At 46.2% G+C, this 7997-nt stretch overlaps 1 long non-coding RNA gene across 1 annotated transcript in view; it reads left to right on the top strand.

Moving 5' to 3' along the window:
* Nucleotides 1-2048: 2048 nt before the first annotated feature.
* LOC137342032 (uncharacterized) overlaps nucleotides 2049-7997 on the top strand; it is a 50768-nt gene continuing 44819 nt past the window's right edge. Inside the window, exon 1 of the long non-coding RNA XR_010967184.1 lies at nucleotides 2049-2117. This is a non-coding gene — a long non-coding RNA (uncharacterized lncRNA). The remainder of the gene's footprint in view (nucleotides 2118-7997) is intronic.

The following is a 7997-nucleotide window of genomic DNA, read 5'->3' as shown; positions in this document are numbered from 1 at the left end:
GCCTCCTTCAGTCTTAATCTAATGTCGTTTTAGCCCTTCTATCAAAATTCATTTTGTTGATACTGACATTTTTGAATAGCTTACCTTTGGTCCATTGTACCTCATTCTTTGAGTGTCATTTATACATCAGATTTTAAATCCATCCTCCACCATTGGATATTCACAGGACAGAGTCCGTTTGATGGTAGGCTCACGAGAGCTGCGTTTTCTTTCCATGTTCCTGTCCTGAGTAAGCAGCTGGTAAGTATGTAGAGTACTCTGGAAATACATTATTAAAGGATATGCAGAAAGAGCCAGGAATTGAAATTGAAAAGATAAGCACCTGCCGTGGCTAACAAAATGTAGGAGCAAGCTCAATGTGTCTAATGGCCTACTCCTGTTCCTTTGTTCCTTCAGACTAGTACAGTTACACTATTATAAGAGGGGTAGAGGAAGGCGCATATTACTGCTGAAAAGAGTTGCACGGAAGTATGATATTTCTTCCTGGGAATTCTGAGCTAATTAGGAAAGTTTCTGTCCACGGTGGGACACTCAGCCTGCGTGAATGAATATACGCCTAAATACGAGACTTTAATATATATGGATATGGGTCTCCCATAGCATTTCTTGCAGGCACAAATTTAAAAAAATAAATTGAGTACACAAATAAATAAAGACAAATGCCACAAGACTGCGCTCCTAGCATGGAGCTACACTCACTGGGACCATGGATCACAGATAGCTCACTTGACATGAAGGGCTCATTCTGCGACCTGCCCTCCCGCTGAATAAAGTTCAATGCTGAGAGCACAGGCCCCAGTTCTTTATTCTTCACCTAATATTTTGATTTGATATTATTTATAGTTAGAAAGAAAAAACTTTGGGAAATTTGGGAAGCAGTGAAATAGATTGGTTGGAGCATAGGAGTTTCTCTGAAGTAATGACTGATGAGCGGGAGACACAATACTGAGGAGTTACACGTGACCACTGACTGGGTGTAATTTCGCCTGACATAAGTTTACATAGGCGATTTCCATTATAATGGTGGACAGAGGAATTCATAATGGGAAAAACTTGACACAAAAGCGTGATAAAAATGTGACAACAGGAAGTAAGATCTTGTAGACAGGAAGTGCATGCAGATATAAGATTTCTGACGTATTTGTAGATAGGATCTCACGTGACATCGTTCCCGGTGAGTCAGAGGTTGTTTTTATAACAGCAAGGATATTGTGCAATGTAACAATGTATTTATCAGGGCCATTGAGTTACAGTACCTGAATAAGCCAAATTGCATTTTTATTTTGTTATCCTGGGATTTTTACCACTATTTTCGGGATTGAATTCCACAACTGCCCATTTTTTCCGTGGAAACTGTAGCACAATGGCCTTAATTAATACCAGCAGACCTCCCCTTGGCATTGCTTGTGGTGAGTCGGAGGATAGGCTTTATAATAACAGGGATACTATCAACAAACTGTGATGGGGAAAGCATTACAGAAAGTGTGACACCTACAGGAAGCGGATACTATCAGCATGACTTTTAATACACAGATGGATTATATACTTCTTTATAAACATACTCAATTTTATCTCTTACCTATTTTAAAGCCCAGGGACACATAGCAACATGTACCAGGTTGGAGGCAGGTGGCATTTAGCAGAACGGTGGAGTTAGGGGGTCATGGGATTTCAGAGCGCTGGGGGGTAGGGTCCTGGGTTTCAGTAGCCTTTGGGGATGCCCTTGGAGTTTGGCAGAATTGGGGTCAGAGTCCTGGAATTTGGCAGGGGCTGATAGTTCTAATGTGAAAAGGCTTGTTTTCCTTTAGAAAGATTATTGGCAAAAGAATCAGAGGGGAGATGAGAACTTCTTTTACACAGCAAGTTGTTATGATCTGGAATACAATGCTTGAAAGGATGATGGAAGCAGATTCAAAAGTAACTTTCAAAAGGGAATTGGATATATATTTAAAGGAAAAAATTGGGGAAAGAGCAGGGGAGTGGGACTAATTGGCCTTTATCTCCATATATGGACTGATGACCTTCTTCACTGACCTCATATCCTTCCTCAACAGGTCACGATGATGTCATCATGAATTCTGACCTGCTGAATGGGAGAAGTAGCAGTGGCAAAAAGTGTAAGTTAGTAGCTGGAAATCTGAAAGAAAAATAGAAAATGATGGAAATCTCCAGCAAATCACTGAGCACTGAACCAGGGCTATAATAGTGTAATAGTGCACATTAGAATATGGAAAACCTGTGACCTACCCATTGGCATGCAATACATTCGAGTTGTTTTGAACAGAATATGTCCTGTCTCCTTTACTCCTCAAACCTTCTACTTCTACCCCCGTCTCTTTGCTCTGTGCCTTCTCACCTCTGTGCCCTTTCCCTCTTTTCTCCGCACGTTCTCTCTGCAGATGGTGTTTTCTTTTCCCTCTGCTCCTCCCCTCCCACTTGCTCAATCCCTGACACTCCAGCTGATCACAAAGACTTAAGAGAGTTCCTTTGAGGGTTTGATGATTTATCCGGTGAGTGGATGATCCATACAAACCAAGGAGTTGAGATAGCTAATCTCAACCGGGGCGGCAGTTGAGGTGTTACATTTAGCCTCTTGGGTGGATGGGGAGCAGAGTCATCCAGAATCTTACCTCTAATCACTATCCAGCAGCTCTCGGTGAAAATTGCATGTGTGTGAATGGATGTGTATTTTGTTAAACATTTTTTTTATTCATTCTCGGGATATGGGCGTCGCTGGCAAGGCTGGCATTTATGGCCCATCCCTAGTTGCCCTGAGAAGGTGGTGGCTTGCTAGGCCACCTCAGAGGGCAATTAAGATTCAACCACATTGGTGTGGGACTGGAGTCACATATAGGCCAGACTGGATAAGGGTGGCAAGTTTCCTTCCCTTAAGGACATTAGTGAACCAGTTGGGTTTCTACGACAATCCTACGGCTTCATGGTCACTTTTACTGAAACCGGCTTTTTATTTCCAGATTTTATTTAAATGTCGGGGTGAGGGCAGGTTTGGGCCAGCCTGCGATGCCTCTCTCCACGGTCCAATAGCCCAGCGCCACAGTGTGGGTTGACACATGAGGAATGGGTGAGGGACCCAAAGGGTTGATGGTGCCATTGGATCCATACCTCAGAAAGAGTCAGGGCCTTTGGGAGAGAACTGGAGAAAACAAGCATCCCAGCACTCCATGCTCCTGTGCATTTCACCGACACACTGCCCACAAGAAAGAAATTAAACAAGAAAGTAATTTTTTTTTTAAAAGTAAAGAAATAAACATAAGCAGATAGTTTATTCTTAATTATAGACTGTAATATCAGATGTCAGAGCTGTTAGCAGTGCTGCAGTAGTCAGCTATTAAAGTTGTATTACAATTTAGTTAAAACCTATGGGGAGAATAAGTGTTAGTCTTGGCAGAGCATCAGGCCTGCAAGTAACTGCTGAGTGCAAATTGTTTGAAATAGCTTTCAAACAATGTGGATATAAATTGTGCCGCTACTTGTGTTTCTTTTAAACTCCCAAAACCCAGGCGTCTAATCCCAGGAGACATCTTTAATAATCTAATTCCTGTTCAGTTGATGCTGCAGTCTTGGCTCAATGCCTGGGCTCCAAATTAAAGTGGAAAAGAAAGAGTTTAGTTTGGAATAGTTCCAGTAGGTGGTGCTGTTTTATGCAACATCCAAAGTCTTACTGTATCGTGACAAAGCGAATAGAAGGGGGACTTTCAGGCACTGCAACGGTATGGCTCAACTTCTGTGGCCTGGATGTAAACATACTACATATCCATATGGGGCTCTTTTGTCTAGAAAAGAGAAGGCTGAGAGTGACGTGATGGAAGTCTTTAAATTATGAAGCGGTTTAATAGGGTAGACGTAGAGAAGATGTTACCACTTATGGAGGAATCCAAAACTAGGGGCCATAAATATAAGATAGTCACTAATAAATCCAATAGGGAATTCAGGAGAAACTTGTTTACCCAGAGAGTGGTTAGAATGTGGAACTCACTACCACAAGGAGTAGTTGAGGCGAATAGCACAGATGCATTTAAAGAGAAGCTAGATAAACACGTGAGAGAGAAAGGGATAGAAGGATATAAGAACATAAGAAATAGGAGCAGGAGTAGGCCATATGGCCCTCGAGCCTGCCCGCCATACAATAAGATCATGGCTGATCTTCTATCTCAACTCCACTTTCCCGCCCTATCCCCATATCCCTTGATTCCCCTACAGTCCAAAAATCTATCGATCCCAGTTTTGAAGATACTCAATGACTGAGCATCCACAGCCCTCTGGGGTAGAGAATTCTAAAGATTCACAATCCTCTGAGTGAAGAAATTTTTCCTCATCTCAGTCCTAAATGGCCGACCACTTAACCTGAGACTATGCCCCCTGGTTCTAGACTCTCCTGCCAGGGGAAACAGCCTCTCAGCATCTACCCTGTCAAGTCCTCTAAGAATTTTATACATTCAATGAGATCACCTCTTATTCGTCTAAACTACAGAGAATATAGGTTCTACTCAATCTCTCCTCATAGGACTACCCTCTCATCCCAGGAATCAATCCCTCTAAGGCAAATATACCCTTCCTTAGATAAGGAGACCAAAACTACACACAATACTCTAGGTGTGGTCTCAGAAAGCCCTATATAATTGCAGCAAGACTGCCTTATTCTTATACTCCAATCCCCTTGCAATAAAGGCTAACGTACCATTTGCTTTCCTAATTGCTTGCACTACCTGCATGTTAACTTTCTGTGATTCATGTACAAAGACATCCAAATCCCTCTGAATACCAACATTTACCAGACTCTCACCTTTTAAAAAATATACTGCTTTTCTATTCCTACCAAAGTGGATAATTTCACATTTCCCCACATTATACTCCATCTGCCACTTTCTTGCCCACTCACTTAACCTGTCTATATCCCTTTGTAACCTCTTTGCGTCCTCCTCACAGCTTACTGTCCCACCAAGCTTTGTATCGTCAGCAAACCTGGATATATTATCACCATATGCTGATAGTGTTAGATGATGTAGAGTGGAAGGAGGCTCATGTGGAGCGTAAACTCCGGCATAGGCCAGTTGGGCCAAACAGCCTGTTTCTGTGCTGTAAATTCTATGTAATTCTATGTATATGGAGTGTGAGAGGCTGCAGCCCCTATTCCATTACTTAAAGGGGGCTGCTCTTCAATTTTTGGCTGTATTTTAGCCCCACATGTCTGATCTTTGGCCACCCGGTACGAAGGTGGGGGGGGGGGGGAGGTGGGGAGCGGTGGTGAGGAGCAAGTTGGAGGGGCTTCTCTTGGGTCAGCTCCTGGGCCTGCCGAAAACAGACGTTCACAGGTCCAGGGTGGATGCGGCCCATTTGTGGGGGGGGGGGGGGGGCGCAAAGAGAGGAGGGTTGGTCTGGCTGCCTGCCTCTCTTTTGTGGTCTAGTCCGTGCCCAGGTGGCTCTGGAAAGGGAGTATGCGGTGTCCACTGGTACGCTTGGAGCCTTCCGCGACCCATGAGCACCGCAGGGAATGGGGTGTCTTAGCGACACTGATAATAATGTGATTTAAATTGGGAGTTTATTTTAGTTTAATTATGTTTTATGTTTAATTATATTAGTGGTGCCTCCTCAGTTTGAGGTGCAATTGCCTTTCTGTTAGTGACACTGGGGTGTGTCATCTGGGATGGGATGGAGAGTGCATGTCCACCAAGCGACGCACTTTCTTACCAGCCTATCTAAATGCACCGCGCAGCTCAAAGACCCCGTGTTCCATCCCTGGTTTGAGCCAAGTTAGCTGTTCTCAGCAGTGGGGGTCATTATAATTGGCCTCAAGTGTCCCGAGCAAGGGAAGGTACTAAACACAACTAGCGTTCCCGCTCCTGATTACTACCTAGTGACTCCAGCTAGAAGGCATGTGTGGACATTGAGTGAGGACAGGATTGGCCTTGGCTGTGATGCCCTCCAAAGAGAATATCCTGTCTATATACCCCAGTCAGTGGCTTCTGAAGAAGGGGAGAAAGTTGAAAGAGGCAGGAAGAAACAATTTCTCACAGAGAGGAAGATAAATGGTGAATCCCCAGTAGGGTCGGCAACTCCAGACGTAGTCCAGGAGGTTTCATCACATGACCTCCAACTGCCCTGCCCCCACGCTCCCGCCAATGGTCGCCCAACACGTCCATTCTCGCAGCACACCAATAACCAATTGGAAAGTGAACAGTCTTTTGGGCCCTGATATTTATGGGGAGGATGCGGGGAGGCTGAAAACAGCCAAAGAACCCAGCAGGACTTCATTAACATTTTTTAGCTCTGGATCCTGCCCGGCAGCCGGCCAAATGGACAGCCTGGGTGGGGGGGAGGGAACTCCAGCAGCAGGAGTCTGCAGCCTTGGGGATGGTCCCCGGCAATCGGGAGCAGGGAGAGAGGCTGTGATCGGGGTGGGGAGCGGTGGGGTGGAGGAGAGAGCCCGCGATCGGGACGGGGGAGGGAGCCCACGATTGGGAGGGAGGTGAGAGACGTGGCGATCAGGTGCGGGGGGTTGTGGGGGAGGCCGAAGGCTTCCTTGAGGGGCCGGGTGGGTACACTCCTGCTCCTCCTGGCCCTTAAGGAGTGCTGGAAAAGGCACTTACCTTGTGGAGCCGGCAGCTCCCACCTCCCTTTTCCGGCCGGGTCTCCCAAACCCCGGGAAACCCGCACAGCAACAGTCAATTTTAAATCCGACTCCACAGTGCAATTGGGAGTGCGATTTAAATATGTTAATGAAGTGTCCTGCCTCTCCACGGTGGGACACTCGGACTCCCTGATATCCGCCGCAGTAGAAAAAGGCGACGGGTGCGTGCATGGCGTGTTGGGGTCGCGTTCCCCGTCTTTAACTCTTTTAAATCCCCCCTCATGTGACCCTCTCCCACCCGTTGTTTGGGGTTGGGGGGGGTAAAATCTAGGCTTTGGTTCCCCATTTTGCCCCTATGATTTTTCTCCCGGGTTGCTCACAGCAGTGTCCGGGAGATTAATCTTTCATACCTGGAGACTGAGGGACATTCCGGGATGGTCGGCAACCCTAATCCTCACGTGCCCTGTGTTCATCTTGTATCCGTGAGTCAAGACGCTTGGGGATGAAATCCAACTTTGGTGGAATGGAAACGATTTCAATGGAAAGGAAAATCAGGTGGGCTGTAGAACGGGTGGCTGATCCGCTACTGCCCGTTTTGCGCCCCCACCGAAGTTGAATTTTACCCGCTGGGTGCCAGCAGGATATTTGATTGTGGCGGGTATTCCAGCCTGAATCCGGCCTGAATCCACCTTCACCTGACATCGATTCCCCAGCGTGAACAGCGACCAGGAACTGATTTTCCCTGCCCTCATCCAGCAGCCCTTTCTCCCACGAGGTCCCTCACAGTCGCCCATCACCACCTCGGCCTTGTCAAGTCCAAGGTCCACAGGCTGATCGTCCATTCCTACGACTCCAGAAGGGCAAGGAGAATTCCAACTCCTCTTCACCACAAACCACCTCATTTGACTCCCTCCTCCACCCCGCCAATGAAGCTTTATTGATAATCAAGAAGAAAGAGGTATAACCTAGGGATGGGCACTTGGGTCTCCATATGTGCTCTAATCTCCCAACTCTGCTTCTCTTGCAATGCATAACAGGAGAGAGCAGATGTGGATGGAAACATAGAAACATAGAAAATAGGAGCAGGAGTAGGCCATTCGGCCCTTCGAGCCTGCTCCGCCATTCAGTATGATCATGGCTGATCCTCTAACTCATTACCATATTCCCGCTCTCTCCCTATACCCCTTGATGCCTTTTGTGTCTAGAAATCTATCTAGCTCCTTCTTAAATATATTCAGTGACTTGGCCTCCACAGCCTTCTGTGGTAAAGAATTCCACAGGTTCACCACCCTCTGAGTGAAGAAATTTCTCCTCACCTCAGTCCTAAACGTCCTACCCCATATCCGAAAGGGTCCCATACTCTGAAGCCCTTGCGTGCATTCAAAGACATCACCTTGGAAATCATTGA

This window comes from Heptranchias perlo, chromosome 25 (genome assembly GCF_035084215.1).
Source record: "Heptranchias perlo isolate sHepPer1 chromosome 25, sHepPer1.hap1, whole genome shotgun sequence".
NCBI lineage: Eukaryota > Metazoa > Chordata > Chondrichthyes > Hexanchiformes > Hexanchidae > Heptranchias > Heptranchias perlo.
This window is presented reverse-complemented; position numbering and strand designations above follow the sequence as displayed.